This window comes from Epinephelus lanceolatus, chromosome 9 (assembly GCF_041903045.1).
Source record: "Epinephelus lanceolatus isolate andai-2023 chromosome 9, ASM4190304v1, whole genome shotgun sequence".
Lineage (NCBI taxonomy): Eukaryota > Metazoa > Chordata > Actinopteri > Perciformes > Serranidae > Epinephelus > Epinephelus lanceolatus.
Genome location: NC_135742.1, coordinates 30,744,557 through 30,760,000, shown reverse-complemented (window position 1 = coordinate 30,760,000; position 15,444 = coordinate 30,744,557).

Sequence of the window (15,444 nt, the reverse complement as noted above, 5' to 3'; positions counted from 1 at the left end):
TTCTTATCGTGGGAAACTACCAGAGGAACAAAACACAAACTGGTGAAAAAATGCAATAGAAACTGCACAGAGACTGCAGAATACTATCTAGTCTACACAGTGTCGCCCACTCCATGACACAGGCCGACTCACAATATCACCCTGATCAATTTTATTTTCATATTCCTGCTTATGTACTATTTCTTAGTTTCCTAACAGCAAAGCTTTTACAGTCATGGTGCCTTTCAGTAATCCATGTGTGGAAACAGTATAGTTTGTACTACAGCTGACAGTTGTAAATGTTCCACTTTGGTTGTTTACAAAATAATATTACAGGCACATCAGGATATTGCAGTACGTCCTCAATCTGTTTCTGCAGGAGTCACAGATCTGCAGCTAATGACCAAGAGATGAGACAAAAATGAAAACATGCGATGGAAAATAGCCTGTAAATGAAAAGTGGTGCAATTGTGAAAATGACTCTGGAGGAGGAAAGTGTTTTAGGTATACAGCATCTGTGAATGGTTGAAAGGTGGATTCATAAAACAGACACTTTCTTTGTGTTGTTTACTGACAAAAAGCATTTTTTTAATCGTTGGTAAAAGATGTGTTTCCAATACTCATCTTCAGAGAAGTTTTCCTTTAATAAGCAGGCCTAGTTACGACTGTTTTGTAGCAGCCAAACAGAAGCATGTCTAGCTGGTTGGCCATTAGAGAGTAGCCTTTGTACATGCTCCACATTAACAACAATTTAGTTAATTAGCTAACAGTGATTTGTATACCAAAGGCTAATTCCTTAAGTGTCTGTCAGCTGGACATTTGGTGCCTTTGGTTTAATTGATTATATGTACTTTTACCTCATTGTGTAAAAGACACTGGCTGTGGGGTTGTACTTTACCGAAATGACCGCAAATGTTGAGCAGGTGGATGAAGTGTCACCAACCAAGCAAACTTGGAGTTGCTGCTTTTACTCTTAATGACATTTGATTTGATGTGTTCTTGAAAGGATATTTCTAGAAAGATTTTTGTCTGAGCAGATTATGTCTGTGTTTGATGATGAGTGTGACATGTCACCTTATCAAGACTAAATGGCTAAAGATTCACTGAGGTAACATTGGTGCGATGTGGATAATCATTACATTAATGACACACGCTCACATGGAGTGTAATCTAAAAGCAATTATGGGATCAGTAACCTTTTTAATCCAATCATCACCTAGAGTAGGCGCTGTGTGTCATGCTGTATCACCTGAACCGGTGGCAAATGGAAACATTAATAAAATGTTAATCAATCACAGAGGAGGGGAGTAAGCTGACAGGTAGGTCAGATAGAGTTAACATATTGATAGAAGCGTTGACTTTCTGGGCGAAGCTGGAGAGATTCTGGAGAAATATTACATTACACACATCTGCCCAGAATGTGTGCAGACAGATTTTCCTACTAGTTTAATTCGATATACCTTACACTGTATTTTCCAAAAAGTGCCATACACCATATAAATAGCAACAGAAGCGCACACACACATGCATTCATGCATGCTCAAACACAGGCCTCCAGTTTTGCCACAGGATGCTGTTTTCCAGCTGTTTAAACCACAGCTCAAATTAGCTGCTCAGCCATTGGAAGGAAAGGCAGGCAGGATACCAGTAATTACTGTCTGATTGGTAGAGTGGCTGCAATTAGCAAGTTTGAGTCTTGAAGATTTGCATACGTATAAAAAGCTCAGGGAAGCAAGGTGCGGTTACTGTAAAGTCCTTTATAGTATAGTATAGCAACCCATTCTCATTCCTAGGGTGCCAAATACAGCAGCTTGCTCAGTGGCCCTCGGCGTCAGCTGCCGACATGTACGCTGGAACATATTTTTACTGAGGGGTGCTGCACAGTATGAAAGTGCGCACATGACTATATATATGCACATGTATACAGGAGCTACAGAAAAACTGCTTAGACGTATATACATTGGTGATTCCATCAGTTGTTAGTCCAAAGAGTGTGTGCTCCCTCGCCTCAGACACAGTTTCTCTCTGCGTATGCCAACATTTCTAATATTTCATTTTGAATGGTGTCAGACATCCAGTTGTCTCTTCACTGAAGTCACTCATGTCCCCAGGGCAAATCATAATGTTACATCCACTCTGTCATTACCTGCCATAAAACTCCATCCCGATGGCTCTGCCCCCGCAGTGGAAGACCCTCACATCCAAGATATTTTATGGATCTAAAAGCAGCTCCAAAACAACTGTCCTGTCTATGTTCTGGTCTTTTGGCCTATTGATTAGCTCCAACTACTACAGATCTCCATAAGTTAAGCTGACCCATAAGCTGACCTGACCCTTGCACTTTGACATGACGTGATGCTGTATCACATCAGATAGGAGCATTAACAAAATTTGCCCATTTTAACACTTGTTTTGTATATTTTCTGAAAGGCACCTTATCATATGCTGTTCAAAATGTAAAACAAATGTTCAGATAGCCCAGTATTCATGGTAAAATAGCCAACTATTTACAGACAGTGTTGTTCCAGCACCAAGAAGACTGCTGTTTGTGTCCTACGTAAAACCAATTGTCAACATTGTTTTATTAAACTACGTAACTTGACAAATGACACACTTATGAAAGGCACACTGTGCAGAATCCTCCTAAAAAAAACAACTCATACAAAAGTAATCCCTTTCAATCATCACTTATGACCCACTAGAAGTGTGTATGGGTGTATTGTTCTGCAGAGACTCTGCCCTCTGTCTGCCTTTTCTTTTCTTCTTCTTCTTTTGCTATGTTCAGGCACAGTGTGCAGTTGATTTCAGGACTCTAAAAACGTAGCAACCAGCGAAAGACGAGTGAACATAAACCATAATCTTTTTTAAATGTAACCAAGTATTTCTGTTGCCTAATCCTAAATATTTTTGTTGGTGAAACCTACATTTTATGTGAGCACAGAAGTTTGAAAGGTCACTGCGTCATGTAACGAGTGGCACATAAACTTACGTGTCCAAAGCAGACAATAGAGGCGTTTTTAGATTGTCATAGTTTGACGCACAGGGCCACTGCCCAAGCTGCTGTATTTGCAGAGGTGGGAGTGAGAACATGTTGAGTATAGTGATCCACATGAAAAGTAGGGATAAACTTAAGATGATGTAATTGGATGAAAAGGATCTAGCAAATGTCAGTGGTATTGGTGAAATAAATATGAAAAATCTCAGCAATGATGTCATGTCAGTGGTGGCCAGTGTTGTATATACACCATCACTGTGTCATCGCAGCCAAATCAGTGCCAAACACGAAACAGATATCTTTCATTAAAAACAGTGTGGAGGAATTTATTTGCTCCCTGTACAGTATCCGTGCGCTTCCACCCCAGCAGCACCGAGGAGAGCCTCAGCAGTGGTCCTCCCTTATCATAGCACATTTAACAGGGGGCTAATCCAATCAGGTGGGATAACAGGGTTGCTCTCTGTGAGTGGAGGAGGATCAGGCGAGTGCTCCTCTGCTTCCTATTAGTGTGTGTCTCTCCAGCCGGGCCCATCCTAATCCCATTTCCCCATCTAAAGCCTTAACCCAAACAAGCACACAGGACAATAATCTCGGGTCACACTCCTGTCGGTTGCCCCGGGCCTCCTGATGCTGCTAATGGAGGGCTAGCCGGAGAGATGCCAAGACACTGCAAGGGGGACTCGGTGTGGCTTGTTCAGCCAAGGAACCACAACATCCACTGCTTTTTCTTTATCTCTCCCCTATTGTTGTTCTCTTTTTGTCTTTAGTAGTGTTATGTATCTGTTGCTTGTTTGTGTCTCCCCTGCGCCACCAAACATATTTAACCACAGAGAAAATCTTTGCAGAGATCATTTTTCAATTGAGCGTGTCAACAGCATTGCTTCATAAACACATTACATTATCAGTATCTTTATTGTACTCATTGCCACAAAAGCTGTTTAATGGCAACATTGTGAAGTTAGAGAAGGTGCAGACTTGTGGCATTGTCAGGACAGACATTAGATTTTTTTAAGTTCAGACAAAGGAAAAAAAGTCAGAGAGAGAGAGGTTTTGGCTCTGGTTTTGGCTCCGCATCCCCGTCTTTCTGTCCCTGTTGACGGCACATGTGCCCCAGATGCAGGGTCCTGATCCAAACCCAGGCTCATCCAGACGCCACCCCGAGTGTCTCAGATCACTTACACTCTCTCCAAGGACCTCGGAAAAAACAGCCTCATCCACATTTCTCATTTCTCTTGGTTTCCATAAGAAAAATGTAGCCCCAACTTTCTAATGAATTCCAACTGAAATATGGTTGGTGCAACAGTGTGTACCTCAAACAAGGCTCCGCAGCTCAGCATTTTCATGTTCCATATGGAAGATATTAGTTTCCCCTTATGCTGTTGTACAAATTTGATCATTGGATTTTACTTTTCGGGGAATAAGGTGGGAAAACTAAAAAGAAGTAGGGAAAAAAATAAAAGTGTCACTTTTATGTTTGGATAGTTGCTGCCAGTAAACTTCTAAGAAAGGCTGATCTTTACCAATTTTCATTATCCACCCCCACTTCACTATCGTAAGCCATTTGAGTGAATAGAAAAGGTGCACTTTGTGTCATGCTCTGTGTCTGTGTGTACACAGCTGCCAGTGGAGCTAAATCACAGCTATTAGACTTAATCAATTATCAGGCTGATTTTTCTCCTCATTGACAGAGCTCAAACCTGAGTCTGATTGCTGTCTGTTTAGAATTACTTGTTGAAACAAGACTTGTATTGGAAGTTGGACTACACCGAAATTGTTAGGAAGACAGGAAAACAGCATTCTTTGTTTGCTCAGTTTAAAACAATCTGGTGTGTTAGTTGTAAAGGAAGTAGTGTGGTGTTGTTATCGTGCAGTAAAAAGGAAAGGGGTTGAGATGGATGTATGCATAGATAGGTAGGTAGGTAGGTTAGATAGATAGGTAGGTAGGTAGGTTAGATAGGTAGGTAGGTAGGTAGGTTAGATAGGTTAGATAGATAGGTAGGTAGGATAGATAGATAGATAGATAGATAGATAGATAGATAGATAGATAGATAGGTAAGATAGATAGATAGGTAAGATAGGTAGGTAGGTGGGTTAGATAGGTAGGTAGGTAGGTAAGGTAGGTAGGTAGGTAGGATAGATAGATAGATAGATAGATAGATGGGTGGGTAGGTAAGATAGATAGGTGGGTAGGTAAGATAGGTAGGTGGGTAGGTAAGATAGGTAGGTAGGTAGGTAGGTAGGTTAGATAGATAGATAGATACGTAGATAGATGCATACATAGATGCATATATACGTAGATAGATACGTAGATAGATGCATAGATATGTAGATAGATACGTAGATAGATATGAGTATGTATGAGTAAACTCTCAAATATGACATTCGCCAATGTACTCTAAAACGACACACTGTTTTCCAGAGGTTTGGGAATTTAAACACTTGGTTCAGGTTGGGGAGTAGTGTGACCATGGTCATATGGATTGATTGTTTCTGTGGTAAAAGAAACCTGAAGTTCTGCCAATGTAAAACACACACATCAAGCAGACAGAGCAACATGAGCATCCCTTCAGTTACATAAATACAATTTGAAGCTTTTTGGAGCTGTCAGTAGCTTCTCACAGTCTTCCTCAGCAGATGGAGTTTGCTCAGTTGTCATGGAGATAGTCCAGCTGTCATCACGTGACCCATATGGCAGTATGGAGGCGAATTTTTAAGATGGCGTGATTGCCTACAGTTGGTATGATAACAGGTAGTTGTACTGTATGAGGGGAGATAGCAACCCTGATATCTCTGTAAAGATGGCTTTTGCCATTGGATGTGAATGGCTGGACAGTTAGTAAGTGGAGCTGGAGTTAAGATTTTTTTGGGGTCAAACTTCTGTTTGAATGAAAGCATGAACTTTAATACTCCATAAAAGTTGATGTGATCTTCATCTAACATTCAATTAGGATTGGTCCACTAAGTCCTGGGAAATACGGTGAGATGATTCTCTTCAACTGCCACTTGTTAACTCTTGTTAACTCTTGAGCTCTCTCATTTTGTCTGCAACTGACTTGTGTGAGCTCATGTACTGGGATGGGATGCCACAGTCTTGTTGTATATTGGGTGTTGATAAGAGCCGTTGGTCAAACATTTGTTTTTCTCAGTGCGATTAGGAGTAGCAACCCTTGAGTCAATGGTAAAATCATGCTCAATGGAGACTTAAATCAAGGATAAGAGGATTTTCCTTTTAATTTTGGTAATTGTCTGCAAGCTTATGGTCTCAATTGCACACATCTCTATGAATCATCCCTCAAATCTCCGCGATGATTTTGTCAACTAGAGATGCCTGCTGTTGTTAATTTACTTAGCATCAACTAATGACTGCATGGTAAAAAACATTGCTGCGTTACTGGCAAACTAACCAGCGCAAGTCTACTTGAGAAAAAAAAGAAAAATCAAAATTATTCTAAATTGTTCCAAAATTGTTGACAGCTGTGGAATGTGGTAGGAGGAAAAGTTCAGCCATCTAAATCATCAGTGCTAATCAGGTTTTGGAGTCAGTCGATTCAAAAAGCATGGTGTTCTTTACAAAAGCATCTTTTTTACCTCAATGTTCAGCAGTCATACGAGGGGAGAAAATCTTTGTAAAACATCCTAGAGTCACCAGTTTTTTCACCAACAACCTCAATTATACATTATGTAAGGCGTTTGCGTAAGGGACGACTCACTTTTTCTCAGCTGGCAACAACAGTTAGCACTCTGTCCACCCACATGTAAACCAGTTTAAAGGCTGTGCACAGCCCACATCAGGCTCCATCAATCAAGCGGTTAAGATTACTGATGGATTTGGGCCACTAAGTGTGCCAGGTGGATTTGTACGAAGCTGTAAGGCAATGTCGCCCTGTTTTACAAGAGTTTGTTGTTGTGACAACCTGTTAATAAATTTGCGGTTATACTTGACTCCTAATGATTGCCACGAAACCCAAATTGAGGATTCTTGACGCCACATACAAATGGAAAGAAGAAATACACTGCAACAGAATTTTTTCACTGACCTGGCTACACTCACTGTTACCATCACAACTGGAGAGGTCAAACCAGGCTTTTCATTGTCACTGATGCTGTAATTAGATTGTAATTAAATAAAATAACTTTTGAACAATAGTCATTTGTTCACATGAAACTCTGTTGTTACATATTTGCTCCCGGTCTCAGTAAATAGCCTATGGTAACTATCTTTATTATACAGCCAGCTTGGCAAAGCTGGAAGTTTGACTTGGCTTGTGACCTCAGGGAAAACATCACTCATAGCTGTGGGTGACTTATCATTTACTTTCGAATGATGCCGATACAAATATCGCATCCAGCTATTTTGAAGCCAGCAACACTGAAGCATCTGTTCTTATACTGACAATCTGTCTTGGCTGAACATCAGACAGACAGGCAGCCATTTGATTGTTGTCAAATATCACTCCGATAGACATGCCCAGCAACCATAGTGGCAGTGCTACCGTATTAGTGGTCTAACATCTCTGCTTTGCTGTCTTGGGAGTGTGACAACACATATTTGCAATGTTGAAAATAATTGCATTCATGAAAGCTTGTAAATATGACCAATCTTTTCTTCTCTTTCCAGTTTTCTTGTCCAATATTCCTCCCACATTGATGTAACCTCCTGAAACTACTCCCTGTCCTGGGAAAGTGTTGTCTGTTTGCCAAAAAGTCATCATCAGACAAGGTCTTGATCTTAGGGTAATTCATCATGCTGGGAATAATCCAAGAATGTGAGACTAATGGTTGTTTTACATACAGTATGTCCACCAGTTTTCTCAAACTGGAAACCTGGATGAAAAATGCAATTTTTGGTGGGCGACTGCTGACAACAAGAAGAGATCTTCTTTCTAGTTGACATATCTCTAAAAATGATTTTCAGTCATGCTGTTTATTAGTTTTTCAAAATTATGATCCAGGAAGCCATGTGCTACTTTGCAATGGTCAAGTTTAAAAAAAAGTACAGTTACTCAACTACTCTACTTAAGTATAGTTTACTTGAGCTTACTTGAGTATTTCCATGTTATGCAACTTTCTAATTCTACTCCAGTATATTTCAGTGACAAATATTATACTTTTTACTCCACTACATTTAATTGACAGCTTTAGTTACTAGTTACTGTGAAGATTCGGGTTTGTCATACAAAATGTAAATAAACTGATAAATCATGATATATTTTTTAGAGCTTAAGATACCCAGCAATATATAATGTAGTCTAAATTAGCTACACCTTTACCAGCTACAACATTAATGTGATGAATGCACGAATGCATCAGTAATTGTAATCAAATAATATGATATTCTGAAAAGGGCCATCCTGCATAATAAGAAGTACTTTTGGTACTTAAAGTATATTTGATGTTAATACTTGTGTACTTTAACTTCCCCATAATGACGACATACGACAAACTGTTTTAAACTGTTCTATGCCACACCTGGTGGTTATAGATAGTGGTTACTTATCTCAATAATTTGGCAAATATATTTGAATATTTGTTGTGTATATGAAGTTCATAACATGTATATATTTGATACAAAGTATAATTTATTTTAAAAAGTGAAATGCCACTTTAAAGAAATTTAATTTTTCAAATGGTGATGACTTTATAATCACCTGGCGAGATTTATTTTTTTTATTCAAATAATTCCATGGCTAGCCTTAGAATGTTCTATAAGGGTGGTTCTATTAGGCGTTTTATGGGGTAAAGAGATGTTAAACACAGGACTTTTACTTATAACAGAGTATAACACTGTCATTTTTTTAGATCTGAGTACTTCTTCCAACACTGCTACTTTGAATATTATGTATTGAATATTGTATTGGTTTTCTGTGATATGTTGTGAAAAAACAATTGCCTATATGATAGGCACAAAAGTGATTTTGATCACTAACCTGCACAGTGAAACCACAGCTCCCTTTAATTTAATCAGCAACGCTTCGACCAATTACAGGTCCTCTACAGGCAGATACCCACAGGACACAGGAAGGAAATGAGGGACATACACTTACTGGCTACTTTATTACACTGAACAAAAATATAAACGCAACACTTTTGTTTTTGCTCCCATTTTTCATGAGCTGGACTCAAAGATCTAAAACTTTTTCTACAAACACAAAAGACCATTTCCCTCAAATATTGTTCACGAATCTGTCTAAATCTGTGTTAGTGAGCACTTCTCCTTTGCCGAGATAATCCATCCCACCTCACAGGTGTGGCATATCAAGATGCTGATTAGACAGCATGAACATTGCACAGGTGTGCCTTAGGCTGGCCACAATAAAAGGCCACTCTAAAATGTTCAGTTTTATCACACAGCACAATGCCACAGATGTCGCAAGTTTTGAGGGAGCGTGCAGTTGGCATGCTGACTGCAGGAATGTCCACCAGAGCTGTTGCCCGTGAATTGAATGTTCATTTCTCTACCATAAGCCATCTCCAAAGGCGTTTCAGACAATTTGGCAGTACATCCAACCGACCTCACAACCGCAGACCATGTGTAACCACACCAGCCCAGGACCTCCACATCCAGCATGTTCACCTCCAAGATTGTCTGAGACCAGCCACCCGGACAGCTGCTGCAACAATCGGTTTGCATAACCAAAGAATTTCTGCACAAACTGTCAGAAACCCTCTCAGGGAAGCTCATCTGCATGCTCGTCGTCCTCATCGGGGTCTCGACCTGACTGCAGTTGGTCGTCGTAACCGACTTGAGTGGGCAAATGCTCACATTCGATGGCGTCTGGCACGTTGGAGAGGTGTTCTCTTCACGGATGAATCCCGGTTTTCACTGTTCAGGGCAGATGGCAGACAGCGTGTGTGGCGTCGTGTGGGTGAGCGGTTTGCTGATGTCAACGTTGTGGATTGAGTAGCCCATGGTGGCGCTGGGGTTATGGTATGGGCAGGCGTATGTTATGGACAACGAATACAGGTGCATTTTATTGATGGCATTTTGAATGCACAGAGGTACCGTGACGAGATCCTGAGGCCCATTGTTGTGCCATTCATCCACGACCATCACCTCATGCTGCAGCATGATAATGCACGGCCCCATGTTGCAAGGATCTGTACACAATTCTTGGAAGCTGAAAACATCCCAGTTCTTGCATGGCCAGCATACTCACCAGACATGTCACCCATTGAGCATGTTTGGGATGCTCTGGATCGGCATATACGACAGCGTGTTCCAGTTCCTGCCAATATCCAGCAACTTCGCACAGCCATTGAAGAGGAGTGGAGCAACATTCCACAGGCCACAATCAACAACCTGATCAACTCTATGCGAAGGAGATGTATTGCACTGCGTGAGGCAAATGGTGGTCACACCAGATACTGACTGGTTTTCTGACCCCCCCCAGACCCGCCCAATAAAGCAAAACTGAACATTTTAGAGTGGCCTTTTATTGTGGCCAGCCTAAGGCACACCTGTGCAATGTTCATGCTGTCTAATCAGCATCTTGATATGCCACACCTGTGAGGTGGGATGGATTATCTCGGCAAAGGAGAAGTGCTCACTAACACAGATTTAGACAGATTCGTGTACAATATTTGAGGGAAATGGTCTTTTGTGTTTGTAGAAAAAGTTTTAGATCTTTGAGTCCAGCTCATGAAAAATGGGAGCAAAAACAAAAGTGTTGCATTTTTGTTCAGTGTAGATACACCTGTTCAACTGCTTGTTAATACAAATAGTCAATCAGCCAACATGGCAGCAACTAAATGCATCTAGGCAAGTAGACATGGTCAAGACAACCTGCTGAAGTTCAAACTGAGCATCAGAATGGGGAGGAAAGATCTCAGTCACCAGATCTCAATCCCATAGAGCACCTTTGGGATGTGGTGGAATGGGATATCTGCATCACGGAAGTGCAGCCAACAAATCTGCAGCAACTGTGTGATGCTATCATGTCGGTATGGATCAAAATCTCTGAGGAATGTTTCTAGCACTTTGTTGAATCTATGCCATGAAGAATTAAGGCAGTTCAAGGGGATCCAGCCTGGAACTAGCAGGATGTACCTAATAAAGTGGCCTGTGTGTGTATATAGCAAAATGACCACGTTTGAGCATGTCCTAAAAAATGTCATATAAAAGTCATGGTGTGTTCACTTTTCCTGTATACCCTCTATCATATGCCGGCTCCCTAAAGTGGCACTCAATGCCCCAGTCTCCAATCTGCCGCACATTTCCTAGTCTCTTACACAGACACCGATGTCGTCAGCACGCTGGCTGACTCTGTCGTCTGTGGACATTCCCATAGGGAAGTTGTAATAGAACTAGCACTGGCTCCCAGCGGCAGTGATGTGATTGGATCCAAACCCGTGTACTTCTGTACTTCCTCAACCAACGGCTGATTAGCTTTGCCTTACACCTGCCTACACCGGAATTGCTGTTCCCCAAATTGTTGTCCGTATGACTCCGAACAAACCCGACAAATATCCACACGTTTCTTCGCTGTAGTAGCCTGAGCCATGACTGACTACATTACGAATCTACATCACAGTACTACGCACCGGTAACCTGCTCTCTGTGTTTCTGGTACGCCTCTGTTACATGTAACGTAAGTGCCGTACCTATGGCAACGCCGTCACTTAGTCTGGATATCCCTGCTCATTTCTATTACAAAGCGCAAGTCGAATGTCCCCAAACTCCCATTCTGAAGCAAGGGAGGCTGGTCACGCGAGACTACAAATTTCCATGGACTTCAAGAGAGCAATATAGTGGTTAGATGTGCTACTGCGTTACTTAGTTGAAAAAAAACAGGTTATAGGAAACTGTATATGATTTTGAAAAAAGCTGCACTACCCAAAAGCTACTGCGAAATATAATTCAACTAATAACGTCAATACACACAGTACTACAATTCACTTTATCGTCTGCCTAAATATATGCTCATCCCCAATGTATCCAAGTATCAGACTTTCATTCAAAAACCATATATGTATGAAATAATGTTTGGCATTTCATGGTTGGGAAGTCTCATCATCTCCAACTGTTAGGGAATTGCTTTTGCCCACAGATCAGTGTGGGGCCTGTGGATCAATTTCCCCTTTCAAAACATACTCAGTAGTCTCAATGTAGGCGGCACAGTACGCATGAGGGCAGCGAGAGAGAGTGATGGAGGGAGTTTGGCCCTGGAAGTCTCCACCTGGTGGGGTGGTTGAGAGCCAGCAAGGAGCCCCCGCAGTACACAAAGCTTGCCTTGTGTGAGATAAGCGGCGGGCACCAGGAGGGCCCTACGGCACTATTTTCACAATCAGAGCCAGTTTGTTTTCTCTAGGCCTCAGAGCCGGAGCTTGTCAGGAGAGCAGCATGCTGGCAGGGCTGGAGGTTGTGTTGGGTAGCGCTGTTAGGGGAGAAAGGGGGTCTCCTGCAGGGTGGGTTTCAGGGGCTCCTCAACCTTTAGCTCTTATTGGACTATATTTGTTTATTTAACTGATCCCTCTCTAGACAGATTTCCAGTTTAGGTTAAACACGTACCTGGTGCTTTGATGTAAAAAAAATCTTTCTCTGTAGTTAGAATAAAAGAGCTTTGCAATTATTTTGTGTGATATCCTTATTATAAACAAATCATTTGGGGAACAGTGCCAGACCAAGCAGATTTTGCACTGTAGGAAAGCTTCCCCTGGTGCCCCCAAACCCTCCACTCCACAAAAAAACGAAAAAAATATCCTTTATATTTAATGTGTTTATTACAAAACAAATAAAACAAGAGGCAATTAGAAATCAGCACTAATAATGGTATGTGCAAATTTGCAAATTTTATCCACATCTTTATTTATTTATTTTGTACTACACTCTGGATGGCTTTTGCCTTTTCATTTTCTCCTACTCCAGTGCTCTCCACACAACTGCACTCCACCATACCCATCAAGCTCTAGTATGTTCTGACTCTCATGATGACTCACTGTTGAACATACTAAAGTGACCTGCATTGCCAGGACGGGAGTTGGTACCACTGATACTGACTGACCATGACCTTTAGATATTTGGATCTCAGGGAGGTGGGCGCCCCCTCTGGGTAGCACCCTAGGTGGCCATCCATGTCGCCTACAGAGAGATCCGCCACTGTTGGGGAAATATGTGCTTCATTATAAGTCAATAAATCTGTGTGATGCGAAGAATATACTCATTGTAGTCTCTACCAATAATTCTATTATTCTGTTTGATGCCAAAGAGGCTGAATTGTTGAAATGTTTTTCTTTCTACAAAAACAGCCTTAGTACCGCATCATTAATGTATCAATATTGAGATTTTCTTTTGCTGAAAAGTGTATTTTAGAGCTTGTTGGTTAATCCTCTAATAGATGTTATACATATTTTCATATTTCATCTAGCATGCAAACTCCATCGCTAATGTTTCCGTTTTATTTTTTTTCTGTTGGCAGTTAAGTTGTGGTGTAATATTATGAGTGTTTATAGTGAAAAGCCACAGTGTAAAAGACTCAGAGTTATAAGAATGTTTTCTTGGTAAAGTCTATTTGGAAAATGATACTAAAATTTAATTAGAAACAGTTGTTTCACTGTTGTGAAGATGAGATGCCTAGAGCAAGTATTTTGAGTTGACTTGTTTTATCCAGAAGTACAACAAAGAGAATACAGAGAGCTAATATTCAAGGAAGAGAGATTTTTCATAGGAAATGTGGCTACAGTTAAAGAACCGCAATATGCAACCATTCCTGCGATTATTTTGAGTGCTTATCTGATTTTAAGTTAATTTCTCATTAGGCACTGGCGGTGTAGAAGGAGCGCTCCAAGCCTTGTGTTGGGATTATTTAAAAGTGGTTTCTCTGCAGGCAGGTTTCATGATTTTTCTCCCCATTCCACAGTATGTCTTGGCCCATCAGAGGCGGCTGGCTGCCAGGACTCCTCTCAGCTCGCTCCCCGAAGACCCCTGGCTCCACAGAAACAGGAAATGGTAATAGTATTGCACTGCTTTTCCTCCCCCCATCTGTATCCCCGTTTCTCTCTCTCTCTGAATGAACAAAAAAGGAGAAAAAACAGACGTGTAATAACATATATGTGTGGAAAAATGGACCTAGACCATAAAATAAACCAAAGGTACACATTGTGTTTTTGCACTTTCCTCAGATCCATGTAGAAAAAAAATTGTGCCATATAATCAATCAATTACAGTTGTCAGACTGTTGTTTAAAAAAGATCTTGAGCTTGACCTATGTCTACCCAGTAGTTTCCACAACCGGAGATTTGGAAAAATCTGATTTTATTGTTTTTCTTTGTGCTATCACACAGTGCAGCGGTTTGGAAAGTTGTTTGAGGGTCATGTGTTTTTGTCACTGCAAACTTTGCCTTTTTAGTTTTTGCTTATGCTACAGTACTTCACTGGAAGTCAAATCAAAAATGATAGCTGATTTCTATGCTCATGCTATAAAAGCAAATTATATGCTATTATAAAACAGCAGCAACAAAAACCTTCTAGTCTTTTGATCGCTAAACTGTCCGTTCATGCTGCAGGCTCCTCAGGTACAGTAGATGAACACCCCCCCCCCCCCCCCCCCCCACCCCCCCCACTCACACACACACACACACACACACACACACACACACACACACACACACACACACACACACTCCCCCCCAGCCTCCAAGTGTTTATGAGTCCCTTCACCCCTGGCCAAGCATGTGGTGAAGCCACCCAGCTCCAGTCATATCAGTGGGATCTGCTAACTAGCCCCTATGGACTTTGCCAGGTTTTTATAGTAAATCGTGGAGCAAAACCACAATTGACTAAAAAGAGATAGGCTTGCTCTGACTTCATAGCATTTTGTGGTCTACATTTCCCTTTGAGTTCCTTTTTTTTCTTCAGAGTTCTTTCCCTTCTCTTTTCACCCTTTCATGTTAATTTAAAATGCAGCTGGATCCACCATTCCTCCTAATAGTTTTCTTTGTTTTAGCCCTTTAAAAACAGTGTTTTATCGTTTCGGCTTTTGAAAGATTTATTCTTCATGAAAGCCTTAATGTGTTCAAGAAGTCCCAAAGTTAGCTGCTATAATGGTGCAGCCACAAAAATGTTCTTCAAACACAATCATTGGCACAAAGGCATTTTGTCCTGCAGCACAGTTCTATAGGTTGTTGTCCACACCTTAGAGTATCCAGCTAAATATACTCCATACCCCATTTTTCTAATAGAGAAGTTGCAGTGAAGGCACAAGATAACCCCTGTGGAGCACAGATGTGGACAGCTCAAGCCAAAAGCACCAGTTCTCTTTGCCAAAATACAACCATAAAAATCTGCCTGCAATAAGTAACCATGAAACCAAAATGTCTCTTTTCCTATAGCAGAACTGTGGGATCTGCCCCATCAACCGTGAACCTGAGTTACACAGGGGAACTTGAGGGGAGTGCTGAGGCCTGATTGGGTGGAAAACCATCTGGGAGCCTGAGTTTATACTGGACAAAGAAATCTGCACACAGAAGTCATA